The sequence below is a fragment of the Anastrepha obliqua genome, chromosome 1 (assembly GCF_027943255.1).
Source record: "Anastrepha obliqua isolate idAnaObli1 chromosome 1, idAnaObli1_1.0, whole genome shotgun sequence".
Classification (NCBI taxonomy): domain Eukaryota; kingdom Metazoa; phylum Arthropoda; class Insecta; order Diptera; family Tephritidae; genus Anastrepha; species Anastrepha obliqua.
This window is the reverse complement of record NC_072892.1, coordinates 8,019,685-8,034,263: the sequence shown is the minus strand read 5'-3', so window position 1 is coordinate 8,034,263 and position 14,579 is coordinate 8,019,685.

Here is a 14,579-nt window from a genome sequence, read left to right as displayed (position 1 = left end):
TTCGCATTTGATATGAAAATCTCATTTGTCCAATTGTTGCTGCTGCCTCGAAACGTTTGCTAGCGGCAGCGATGCGCCACCATCTGTAATATTATTATTGTTGGTAAAATAATATTGTTGCTTCCTCCGCATTTGGATTGCAATCAATGTACGAGCACACACGCATACACAACGGCACAGATGTAGCTGGGCTAGTTGTGCATGTGAATGCGCGTTGGCAGCAGGTAATGAGTTGGGGTGAATGGTTGTTTTTGTTGCAACTGCCATGTGCTACTTAGTTTTGCCGCAATTCGTATGCTTTGTTGTCGTTGTTGTTTCTGAAATTGTCTTTTTTCTGTGTGACTTACATGCAGTACTGACGCGTCATAATTAGCATGAGGAAGCACCACGTTACGCTCCACTGCACAAACTCCGCAACCAAATGCGAGGTGGTGCAGGAGTTGGCATTACTGCCGTAGCTGCCGTTGTTACTGTTGTTAGTCTGTAGTACAAATTTGACGATGATTGTTAGCTTAGCCGCTCTGGCTGTAGCTGTTGCTGTTGCTGTTGCTGCAACTAGCGCCGGACGCCATTGTTGTGTTGGTTGCCGCATTTCGCAATGTTGATCTTACATTGTACTGATTTTAATTTTGATTTGCGTTTTAATTGGCGAGCGTTGCGGTGCACTGCACTCATCAACCGCTGCGCTGCGTGTACATTACTCGATGCGCCTCAGCTTGCCCACAGTTTCCGAAAATGGAATTTTTAATATTCGCTCAAATTGCAATTAACAACGTTCGGACAACTCGTTGCCAGCTCAACTACCTTTGCGTGTGATTTAATATTTTTCTTGCGAATTTAAAAGTGCACTTACGTATAATCCCCAACGGATTTATGAATTCGTTATTTATTCAAAGGAAAAAAAATGTATTTAAATCTGAAGAAATGACCTCTCGCACGCATGCCCAGGCAGGCCGTTCCTCGTAGGTAAGGTAAATATTTAACCTACAGTCTGTGAAGTAGCCGCCGCTGCTTGTAGATTTGGGTGACCACGCGGCACGAGTGCTGTTTAATTAGTATAAAAAATGTGTAAAGAAATATAAAAAAATAAACATATGCGCCATTGCAAAGCAAAAAAGGAAATGCAGAAAAAAAAACATCAAGTAAATATATAAAGAAATCCTTGAGTATAAAAAAGTAGCTTCAGTGAACCTGCGAGAATTGCGTTTTTAATTATTTACTCGTGAAAAGTAACTCATTAACATAATGTGCGGTTTATGCAGCTGCCCCCTTCCCACCGTATGGCGCATGACAGCCTGCTGCTGCAGCTGCTGTTATTGTGCTTTACCAGCATAAAATTCAAAATTATTTAACTTTGCTTAAGTAAATGTAAATTCAAGTGGCTTGCCGTAGTGGCATGCTGCAAGCAATACCACTTTATGGTCCCTGCTCAGCCGGTCGACAGTAAATAATCAGCAGCGCCAGTGGCTCAAAAGTAAACCGCGACTTTGCCACATTTCACATTTCACCATAATACTGTTGCTGTTGTTGTTATTATTATTGTAGTTGTTGCCTTACGGCTATTTTGCACGCTACGCGGTTATGGTTGATGGAAATGTGGCAGCTACAGCACAGAACACAAGAATCCGTAGCACAAAAGCAGTAAATTCTCATAGTTGGACGAAAGATACACGCAAACGGTGCTATTTAGTTCGAAGTTGGCTAGTGGCTAGTACAGTGCTCGCAATGAGATTAAGAAGAACAAGAACAAGCATCAAAAGTAAGGCGTAAATGCAATGACTCTAATTTGGTCTGCGATGAAGCCAACGTTATTCGCATTCATAGTTAGTATTTCAAAAGGCATTAATGTGGATTTATGCAGAGTTGCACTTAGAGCTTTCCAACCAGATTTACTGCTACTTCAGATTCCGTTTATAATATTGCAAGTTTCTCTTAAATACCCTATGGACCTTTCTTTGCACCAGATGGTGCGATATAATCATCCAATTTTAATATTGAATACCCTTTTTTGTTAGGTAGGTGAAATGGCAAGAGTACCACGGGGGTCATTTAGATACCATAATGTGGACCACTACCTGCAAAAAGTACAAAACTTAAAGGCAGAAAAACCACCTACAGCCATCCAGTGCTGTTGATGTAGTGGATGAGAGAAAAGGGTTCTTGGCTGAATAACCACCTCTGACTACTTCCAAAAGACACACTAGGGAACTTTAAGCGCCTAGCCGCCAACCTCGGACAGTTGCAAAGAAAGTTTTCAATTGTCTCTTCCTCTTCCGGATCCGCACAGCTTCTGCAGTGGGAGTTCTACGGAAGCCTCAGCTTCTTCGCATGAGCTCCGATCACCCAGTGACCGGTAGACACCGGTTTGGAAATTGAATGGCGGGGGATCCGCAGCACTTTAAGCGTCCTGCTTCTGTCTTAAGGAAGCCAAAGTATTTTTGAGATAGCACACGATAAATACAGGCACCGGAACTCGAAGTGTAACCTTTTTAATTGGCCATAAATTTAATTTGGAAAATTACTTTTATTTAATTCTTAGTAAAAAAATATATGAAAATAATACAAAATTAATAATCAATTTACTTTTGCTCGATATCACCACATTTTGCCTTGACTATGGCCTTGAGACGGTCCACAATCACACGCTGCACGAATGTGACTTGCAGGTATTTTGGCCCACTCGCGGACAATGGCTTTTTCAGCGCTCCCAGACTGGGAAATCTTTTAGTTCGGACCTTCCACTCCATAATGGCCCAAAGAGAGTAATGCATCGGATCCGCGTCTGGTGAATTTGAGAGCCCTTGTATGGACATTATGAAGTTTGGAACATTGTTTTTTAGCCATTCTTGGTTCACTCGAGCATTGTGAGATGGTGCCGAGCTCTATTGAGTCGTCCATGGTCTGCCGCCAAATGGTTTGTCTGCCCACACTTCAAAGCTACCTCCACAATACTTTCCTGATAATATTTCGGATTTGCCTTGACGCCACGCTCTATGAAATCGATTGGAGAGCGCCCATTTGCGGTTGCAGCGGCCCAAACCATAACCTGTGCCGAGTGCTGCCTCCTGGTGGCCATTCGATGACTCAAATGCTCGTATGAATGCTCAGTCAAATAAACCCTATCGTTTTGGGAGTTTACGAATTGCTCAATTTGAAAAATTTTCTTGTCACAATACACAATGTTCGGAAATTCACCGCTTTCGGCCAACTCCGCTTTCGGCAACTCCTCCGCATTCTCAAGTCTGACTTTTGCTGCTTTGAAGTGAGATTATGCGCCTTTTGGATCTTGTAAGGCTTGACTTTGACATCAATTTTCAGTACGCGGTGGATGCTACTGTCAGATATTTTCAGTTCTTTTCAGTCGCTTCTACACTTTTTGAAGCATTTCACGTGAGGTTGCAGTCTTTTGAAGACCATCTTCATGACGTTTCTTGATGCTACCAGTATCATTTTAGCGGTTAGTGGTGCAATCCACAAAAACTTTATTTACCTTAAGGTGCTCGAGCTCACTATCAATCGTTGGTCGTGATTTTCCAGCCAAATATAATGCAGTCACACTATTACGTTTGAAATCCATTACTGATTTTATTTTCTCGCGATTACTCTCGGCAAAATGCTTCCGCGTGCTTGTAAACAATACTCTGAACTGTCGTTTAGCCAACTAACAGAAGGCTGATGCCCGTGTATCAGCTGCGCGAGCCGTCTGAAGTTGGTTACACTTCGAGTGCCGGACCCTGTAATACACTCAAGAAACGAAATTTTGATCTATGTTTCAAGTAGGCGCGATATAAAATGTATCATGATATTTATCTTAAATAGTTTTTTATTTTCATTTGAGAATGTCACCTACATGCATAATTTATCAAGGATTAGACATTAAACAAAAAAAGACAAAACCTCTGCCACTGCAGCGCTGTTGTCAGAACGCGATATCCCTATCTGGGCTCTAACTTCTCGCTCGATGTCCAGCAGACTCGGTATCGGCAGCCATCCATAGTATTTTATCATTTGTCCGAGAGATGAAGTGGTTCCACCACATTGCGAATTAGAAGGGGCATTCAAGTCCAAACTAATGGTCTCAAAAGAGGCAATCACCGTAACATAAACAACCTAACCCAGCCGTCGAAAATATTTATGAAACCATTGGAATCGTCGCGTTGAACAGCCAAGTGAGCCGCAATCTGTTGTCCGGGAATTGAAGATTAGTCAATGAACTGTTCGGATCCATTTCTGAAAACATAAATATCAATATTTTGAATATAGAATAAATAAATATAACTATTTCGAAATGAAGCGAAAAACGTTTAGAACTTTTTACTTCACCTACTATGCACAACATTTAAAACCTCGTTTTGGCTACTGCTCTTAACTAAAATAATTATGGGTCAATAGCAACATTAGCGCAAATTCGTTGCGGCCTAATTATAATACTCGTATTTACCAAAATTATGTTGCCTAAATGAAATTAAATTTTAAAAATAAATGCAATGAAACACACACACTTACATACTTATGTGTTTGGTTTATTAATAACTCGAAAATTTATTTAAAATAGCGGTATACCGTTATGAAATCACAGATGCATTGAATGTAATCCTCTAAAAATAAATTTAAACTGCATTCTTATTGATTGCGGAATTTTCGAAAGCGATTATAAATCATATAACTTTTTTTCTGTTGCATGAAAATGCTTGCATATGGTAGCTTTACGTGAGCTTTATTGTTTATTAAATTTACATATATGTGCACTTATATATCTAAAAGCCTGTAGAGCCACAAAAGTGTAATTCAATTCACAGAAATTTACATTAGTCCAAAAATTCAAAGCTGCTCTTTAATAAGCCCCAACTTTTGTGGATTTTATGGAGTTTATTGTATTAAGGGCTGCATATTGAACATCGTTTATGACAATTTGTGAAGTAGGTCACGATTGCGTGCATATCTGTGTACGAGCAATAATATAACAGGCGCAAAAATCGCATACGCATAAAAATGTATGTAGATATGTACATAAATATGCATGAAAGTATGCGTAAGTGTTCTTGTATACATCTGCGCCTTAGGCCTTCACTGCGGTTTTCCAAAATTTATTTGAACAGAATATTGTTGTATTTTATTTTGCAGGCAAAAAGGATTTATTTTTATTTCCTATTGAGGTCAATCGTAATTTAGACATTGCTTTATTTGTTAAAGTATTATTGGCATTATTTTCGAATTAAGAGAATTGTATAGCCAATCACGTGCCATGCACAACTATGTGTACATTATTAATAGAAAGCGGATAATTATATAGGCACATATATAATATGTATGTGTATATCAACAAGGCCTGCTTATGTAGCAAATGTTTAGTTACAAGTACAATGTGAAGTAGATGGAAATGAAATGAATGGATGAAATTACCGTACATTTTTTGAAAACTTTCCACATATTCCACACGATAACTCGCGGTTGTTCCCAATACACAAGGTGTGTTCAAAAAGTATTGCGAATCTTGAATTTTCGCAGGTTATGTATATACGAATTTCGGTTTTTTTGTGGCGATATGTTGGTACTCTTGTCTCTCACTCATGCCGATGAGTTTGGCCATTTTGAATGTTCCAGTTAATTGTTGACAACTGCTTTGCTTGCACTTGTTTCGGCTCGTCTTCGATTTTAACCTATTCAAAAAGATGGATCAAAGAACCTGTATCAAATTTTGTGCGAAAAACGAAGTTAAGTGCGCGGATGCATTCCGAATGTTGACTGTGTGGTACGGAAAAGCTACTTTGGACCAAAGCAACGTTTATCGGTGATACAAAATGTTCTCAGAAGGCCGAGAAGATAGTAATGACGAAAAGCGTCGCCGAAAGCGGACGCCCGAGCACTTCAACAACAGACGAAAAATTTGATGAAGTGAAGAAAATGATATTGACCAATCGTCGAATCACCGTTAGAGAAGTTGCTGAAGATGCTGAGGACCTAGACATATCGATTGGCTCGTGCCATTCGTTTTTTTTTTTTTCAATGATTTGGGCATGAGACGCGTCGCCGCAAAATTCGTACCAAAACTGCTCAATTTGGACCAAAAGCAGCATCGCTTGAACATTGCTAATGAGATGTTGGACTCTGTCCGCGACGACCCAAATTTGCTCCAGAGGGTCGTAACTGGTGACGAATCGTGGGTTTATGGTTATGACGCGGAAACCAAAGCTCAATCAGCTCAATCATCTCAATGGAAGCATGAACCAAGACCGAAAAAAGCGCGCCAAGTTCGGTCGAATGTAAAAGTTTTGCCTACCGTTTCCCTCGATTGCAGAGGCGTTGTGCCTCATGAGTTCTTGCCACTAGGTAAAACGGTCAATAAGGAATATTACCTGCAACTTATGCGCAATTTGCGCGAAGAAATCCGCCCGAAACGTCCGGGTTTGTGAAAGAACAAAAATTGGCTCTTGAATCACGATAACGCCGCTGCTCACACATTATTGCTTGTGCGCAACTGTCTTTGTTAGCCCTTGAGTAAAATTTTTAATGTGTAAACTCAAATTGTTAGTCGCTTCGTTTTACACGTATTTAGCACTGATTTCTTTGGTTTTTAGGCGTGAATAATTAACAATACGGCCGCTGTAGCCGAATGGGTTGGTGCGCGACTACCATTCGGAATTCAGAGAGAGAACGTAGGTTCGAATCTCGGCGAAATACGAAAATGAAGAAAAACATTTTTCTAATAGCCGTCGCCCCTCGGCAGGCAAGTGTATTTCTGCAGTGAAAAAGCTTCTCATTAAAATATCTGCCATTCGGAGTTGGCTTGAAACTGTAGGTCCCTCCATTTGTGGAACAACATCAAGACGCACACCACAAATAGGGCCAAACACCCAAAAAGGGTGTACGCGCCAATTATATATACAATTAATAAAAATTCTATATATTTTTATTTAAATATATTTTTGGTATAATAAAATACAATACAATTACCGTCTTTTTATTATTTTACTTTTAAAAATTTTAAAAACTAAATATTTGTAAAAAGAATTTTTTTGGGATCCAGAAAAACACTTCGCACAGGTAGCAGCAGTAGAGCAATAATAATGAGTTAAGTTTTAAGCCTACAACATAAAAAACTAAATTGAAAGACTCTCGTTAGAGCTGCTTTAACTTGTAAATAACAAAGCAGACATATAAATGAAAAAAACGAGAGCAGTAAGTAAAATAAAGAAACCATGACATTAACTGGAGGGACAGTTGCCTTCTTAAAAAGATCTAAGTGGTTTAAGTAGCTTAGTTAGGGGATGGCAATTGAATACAGTTATCACAATGGGTCTTCGGGCCACCAATTATCATGTCTTAGACAGGCAACCTGACTAACCCAGCCTAACCTTACCAAACCTAACAAAAATTTGTGAGCTGTGCATTAAATATAGGAATAAAATTGCACTGCTCTGGATGTCTGATCATGCTGTGATAAGTGCTAATGAACATTTTGACAGGATTGTCCTTTTTTTTTGTAAGCTTTACCTACAACACATTATTGCATATAAAATATCAGATTGGCTATATTTTAACCATAAATACACAACAAAACCCCACCTGGAAAAAACCATTTACCTTCCAGCAGTACTGCACGTCTTCAATAAACAATTTTTACACGCCATACCCATCAACACCTATTGTGCGGGAATTCTGTTGCCTCTTGCACTTTTTGCTCCTAAATCGCATCAGTGGAACACTTCATTAAAGAATGTCTATTTAAGAGAGATTAAGGCAAGGATTGACAGTTAAATAAAATAAAATCAGTTGCTATGTACTACTGCCTGTTCAATGTGCCTTGTGATCAGGTGTAAAAGAATACACATTTAAAAAGTGCAATAAACACAAGACAAAAAAATAATAGAAATAAAAAAATATTAAAAATAAGTTAGTTCTTAAGAAAATTATACATTTCCGTTTCAAAAGTAGTTTTGGCAGGCAACAATTTTGGTGCACTTTTGGACTTGATCATTCGGTTATTTTTTTTGTAATAAAATCCTTTATTAAGTTTTTCGGCAGCTCCTTTTTCAATTCTGAAGCAACAGAACCAAAAAAACATAAACTCCTCACTTTTGAAAAAAAAATTATTTTGAAAAAAGCTAATAATTACGCGAATGCTAATTATTAGTCGAATTAACTCAACGTGAGCTTCATAACTGCAATGCAACAGCGCTCTCAAAAGTGATCTAACCAGTAAATGTAAATAAAATGAGAAGGTTCTTTAACATTAACAGAGAATGTGACCAGAGAATGTCCATTAAAATTCTCTGATGTGACTGTTTGTAACATGAGAACATCGCCAACTGAGATGACACGAAGTTCTAAAGCGATCAGCAAAATGATGGAAATGCTCTGTTACAAAACATACCCACATAAGCTATGTTAGTCGAATCGCCTAACATTACTGCTCTACTGTTAAGGAGTAGGAGAGGAGTAAAGTTAATTCGGTGCAAGAGGCAATGTTCATACGAATTTTTTTTTGCATAAAGTTAGTGCGAATTTATGCAGTCACTTTCCATATAATAATGCAACATTTGAACAATATTTTCTGAGTGACAGTGAAACTGCGGGGGCGAAAAAAATTGTTTATACAGTATGTCAATTAATTGTTTGCAACATCATAAAAACTTCTTAAATATATTTTAATTACTTTATTTTACCAACTGAAATTACATTTCCGAAATTTTGAATACATAGTATTTTTGTAATAATTATGTTTAACGCATTTATGCCAATACAACTCAAAACTTCAAAACATTATAGTAAAAAAAAACATAAAAGCCCATAAAATAGTTAATTCTGCATTTTCAATTAATTGTTTATATTTTCAATTATTATATGACTTTTGTTAGGAAAATATAGGTCTGTGATTTGAATATTTAGTGTGAAGGCCTTCAGTTTCCATTATAGATAGCAGGCGATGGCGCATGGGATGAATGAGGATTTTCAAGTCGTAAGTCTCTGGTATTTTCTGCCATTCAATCTGAATGGCACTTATGAGAGCGGTTTTATTAGATGGGCTATGTTTGCTCACTTTCTTCTTTAAAAAAGCCCACAAATTCTCTATTGGGTTTACGTCAGGACTCTGGGCAGGCGTATCAATGATTTTACTGCAATTATAAAGTAGCCAGGGCTTGCAAAGCAACTACTTGTGTTTGGAGTCGTTATCCTGATATAGTTTGTATTTTAGTTTATTAGGATTTTCTGAGTCGACAAATCCAAATTTCATCGCGCTTTTTGATAACTCGTTTTTGAGAATGGGAAGGTAGTACTCCTTTGTCATTATATCATTAAAAATTCGCAAGTCACCCAAGTCACTGGACGAGACGCAACGCCATGCAAACACTAAAATTTTGCCAAATTTTACGGTTGGTAGTATATTTTTTTGTTGCAGAGCTATGCGGAGCTTTCTCCTATGCTATGGCTACACAGCATAATTTTTGCCTCGTCACAAAACTTACGGCATCCCAATATTCCACTGCCCTGATAAAATTAGCAATGGAAAAACTAAGCCGTTTTTCTATATTAACTGCAGACAGTAATGGCATTCTTCTGGCTATTTGCGAAGAATATTTGTGCAGTCTTAAAACTTGCCGGACAGTCTCGTGACTTTCTGGTTTTCCGCAATTATTTTTTATATCAGATGCCAATTGCCTCAGACTCGTTTGTGGGGTTTGGCTGATCTTTTTTACAATTTTTGAATGATCGAGTCTAGAAAGCTTTGGTGGTCTGCCTCCTGAGTGCTTTAATTCAACACTGTTTTCTTTTTTTGCGCGTTGAATAATATTGCAAATAGTTCTAAGCTTAATTGAAAACATTTGCGTTCAAAATAAAAGTACCGTTATCTAGCTTCAGTTTTACTTCAAGTTGTGTTTGCATTTTGCAAAGAATAAATTGATAACGCAATATATGTCGAATTGTAGTGTTGTTTGTTTATTTTACTGTTATATTTTAGTTTTTGTACATGCTGTACGTAAAACATTTCACGAATATTGCCTTTAATAATATTGTAAAAAAAGAGCTAATAAAAGGTATTTTAGATAATAAAGCGTACGTCTAAAAATGAGTTTATATAATTTTGCAAACCATTAATTGACATAATAATATATATACATAATTACTGTTTGGGATACAGGGTCGCGGGTGTACATCATAGCTCAACACAAAATCATCTGAAATGAGATATTTCTCATGGTATATTTAGAAAGATTTTTTCCATTTTAATATTTTTCGTAGCACCGATTTTCGCTAAAAAACAACGTACTTAGTATTTATTAGTCTAAATGTAATAATTATTAAAAATAATTATTCAAAAACAAAAACGCAGGTGCGCTTGGTAAATTGCGTGGAGAAGTACCTTGCAGAATTTTATATGTAAATAAATTAAAAATTAAATAATAAATTTGAAAACGTTTGGTCTAGTAAGTCGGGAGTTATGGCATGCAGGAAGGTCAACAATAGTAAATTTCAGAAAAATGCATTAAAGTTAAGCAGATTTAGAGACCTAACCTGGAACAACATACGCTCTTTATCAATTTTTTCCGATCGACTTGCAATTTCGACAGAATATTTTTAAAATGTTATGCTAGCTGAATGAGAAACAGAATAATAAAAAAAAAACAAAAAAAAGTTTCGTTAAATAATAGATTGGATTTTTACTACAGCTAGTTGCGAAAATCATATTTGTTAGGCATCTGAGAACACAAAATACCTGAAGGGGCACTTAGGTTTTTGTACTATACTAATATTTATTAAGTATTTATTAAGAAATTCATTGCATTGTAGTAAATAAATAAAATTTAAAAAAATGTATTGACTCATTAGTAAAACATATTTCATTGCGAAATATGCTAAATTTTTCGAACTTTCTTAGGTATTTCAGCAATTCACATTTCAATAAGAGTTGTGACGACATTCTACGCTATGACTGCAGAATTAAAAATATGAGCTTCTATTTTTATATCAATATGATATGAAGAGTTAAAATGTACATTTGACCAACTCAGATTTCATTTTGATGAAATTCGAAACATTAATTTAACTTTTCCATTTCTTTACTTCTAATTGCCTCAATGGCATAATTTCCTTATTTTACCTCTCTTTTGCGTATTGACCGGTAACTAATAGCCTTGTTGTAAAAAATCATTTCTGTGAAATGTAAGACCAAAACTAAGTAGGAGTAGTACTGTTATTACTGTTAATACACATTTCGCCACAGAAAGCAGTGCTGGAAGTTAAAGTGCAATGTGAAAATTTAAAGTTTTTTTTCACAACGAACTGTTCAGAATTCCGCAATTTTTCAGTTAAAGCGAATTGTTAAATAAAATTAATTCGCCAGCATTGGTGACTCATTTCTGCGACAATTCAAAATAAATAAGTAACATAATGAAATTTCGCAGAAAGGAAACGAAATAAATTAGCGAGTTGTGAAAAATTGGATGTACGCGTATGTAGGTTGGCTACCAGCAATTACTGCGAAGTGCTTATCGATTAATTTGAAAGATAAAAATGTTAAATTACACGCTTCCGATTGCCACTCAATGCGACACTGAACCGAAAGTCAAGCATATGTGGGCAGCTACTTGATATTTAGACGCATATATGAAGTTTTAAGTGCCGTTGTAAATGTGAACAATAGGGCGGTATATACGTTTTTCGAGGTAGAATTGATCTATAGGTATAATAGTATAAAATATCTATGAAATGAAAATGTATATGTAACAAAATAGTATCCAGCACAAAAGGCAGTGGAGTCCACTCTTGGAAGCAGCTGGGGATCCGAATTATATTCAAAAATAATTGAAAATTTGTATTAAAAAAAAAAAATTTATTTATTTGTATTACTTTTAAATTGTATAATTGCTTACATTCGATTACGAACAACAAGTAAAGAAGAAGAGAGAGTTATATTTTTTATTTCGCTCTCCATTTTTCGCAAAACTAAAAAAATTTTCTAATGGAGTGAAATCACAGCTTTTAGGGCTTCAATGGCATCACTGTTTCGGCTCATTATTTAATGAGCGATTTTGTGGCTACTTAACCATAAACAAAGTCTCCAACGCACTACGCATATTTTTTGGCTGTAGAAGTATAATAAAAAAATTTGAATGCTCAATTTCCACACGTCCCGTAAGCCATCCTGTAGATGAGCTCCCCTAAAGTGTATACATATGTAAATACTCTTCTCGTACCTATAGAGATAACTAAAATAGTTGTTTGTACGAAATCACTACGAAACAAAGCATTTCGACATTTCACTGGAAAATAAAAAAGTATAGAAAAGAATGTGCGAACAGCGGAACGATTCGAGCGATTGACACTAATGATACCCGGACAAACGAACAAAAAACGATGACTGTACATACATATTTAATTACACTCGAATTCTGGATAGATAGCTATTAATTCTTCAGTGGGAATTTTGTTAAATTTTTGCTTTTATTTTATAACATTTTACGAATCTCTGTTGTCGTGTGTCAACTTTGTGCAATCTGAATAAAACTTGAATTGAAATTTAGTATTAGCGGCAAGTAATGTTAATCGCCATTATCGCAATGCATCGTTGCCTACGGGGCACGTAAGGGCAGTAAGTTCTTCATAGAGCAGTGTTGTCAGCGTGGATGCCACTCCTTTGGCGAGTGCACAAAGCAGCTAAAATTGCGTGTATTAATTTGAATTCAAAATACCTTCTATGCACAAAAAAGGGTAGAGTACAAAGGCGTTTGGTAGCAGGGAGAGTTCGCATTAGGGATATAATTTTTTTTGTTGCAGTTTTACAATCTCAGGTTCTTCGGGATCTCGTTTATGTAATTTCGAAAACCGAAATCAGTACCGTAAACAAAGTCTCCAAGGGATTTCAATATGCATTATTTTGCAATAAATTAACTGGAAAAAATTTCAGAAGTAAAGAAAATAATTAAATTTATGCATCTATTTTAGCTCATACTTATTTGATAAAGTAATTTAAGGTATGCCGAAAAAAGATCGATGGAAAAAAAACTGATAAGATAAAAAAGCGTACACATTTTTTGGTTGAAAAAACTTCATATAATTCTTAATCCGGTACAGTTTACGCCGCATAGCAGGCTTTAAAACATAGAGCAACTTAGAGCAACTTTTTACAACAGAGGTATTTGCAAATATTGCTTGTTATATTAAAATGAAACGGAATTTTCCGACTCCATTTCACACGTTTTGGAAGAAACTGCAAATAATGGCCGAATGATCCAGAAACTTCAGGTTCTCGCGATAGTGCCAAATAACTCAGGACTTTCGGAACTTAAAAAGCCGAAATCTCGAAACTTCGGTATCACGGAACACCGCGATAGTGGCAAAGAAGCCGAGGATTCTCGAAACTTCAAAAAACCTAAATCCAGGAACATGGGGATATCGGAACCCGACGATAGTAGCAAATAATTAATACAAATTTAAAAACTCAAATCCCGAAACTTCGGGCTCCCGAAATCCCTTGATACTAGTACATAATCTAGGGGTTTTCAGAACTTAAAAAATCGAAAATCCCGTAACTTCGGGATTCCGGAATCTCGGAATGGACACCCCTAGTCCCCATGCCGCGTAAGCATACATTTAACGTGTTTATCATACCTACATATGCATGTTAGGGTGCGTGTTTTGTTTGCTTATTATCGGCGCGTGGCAACATTTCAGCTCATATCCGGTCTGTGCAATTTGAATTTATTGCAGCACAAACATAGAACACCACCAATAAAACAATGCAACCACACAGCTGCCGCGCTAAGCAGCAGGTAATACATGAAACAACTATTATGCGGCTATATGTAGCACTCGCCTCATGCCTCATGCCGCATGTTGCTTGCCGTATACGCACTGAAGCTAATCGAAAGCCATTAAATGCAATTTAGTTGCCACATTACCATCAGCCTCGACACACACACACACACACATGCACGCAGGCTAATGCAAAACATCATGCGCTGCTTTAGATTCACATATTCAAATATACATGCATATATGCGTGTATGTTTGCGTGATAGGTGTGTGTATTATTGCGCTGAAGCACACCTTAAATACCTGCCCCGTCTGCTGCTCTGCGCTGCCATGCCGCATTTCCAACACGAACCACTCTTTCGCTGTCTCGGTTTCCTGCTGCCTGTTGTTTGTGCCCAAACTGGGAAGTGCCGCCATGTGTAACGGCGCGCCGGAAACCGTTACCTTTGCAACCGTCCCTCAGTTTGCTAGTACTTGCATGTGTGCATGTGTTTGTGCGCACAACAGACATGGCTAACACTAGCGCGCGCTATGTATTATGGAAATTGCATTAAAATTTTAATAACCCCACTGGTAGCAATTTGCAATTGAATAGCAGTCAGCGCACTTAGTAGTTGAATGGCGCCTTTTTCAAAATCTCCTATAAGTATGCTAAAGCGATAGCAGCACACATACGCGCGCAAGTCTGTCCATTGCCTAATGCATTTTTTCCGCTTTTGTGTTGAGCTTCGTTGACGTTTTACACACGTCACAACGTGAGTTTCAAAATGCAAATGAGGTTGTGTGCGTGTGTGAGTTTATGCTGTCTATGCTTCTATGGTTTG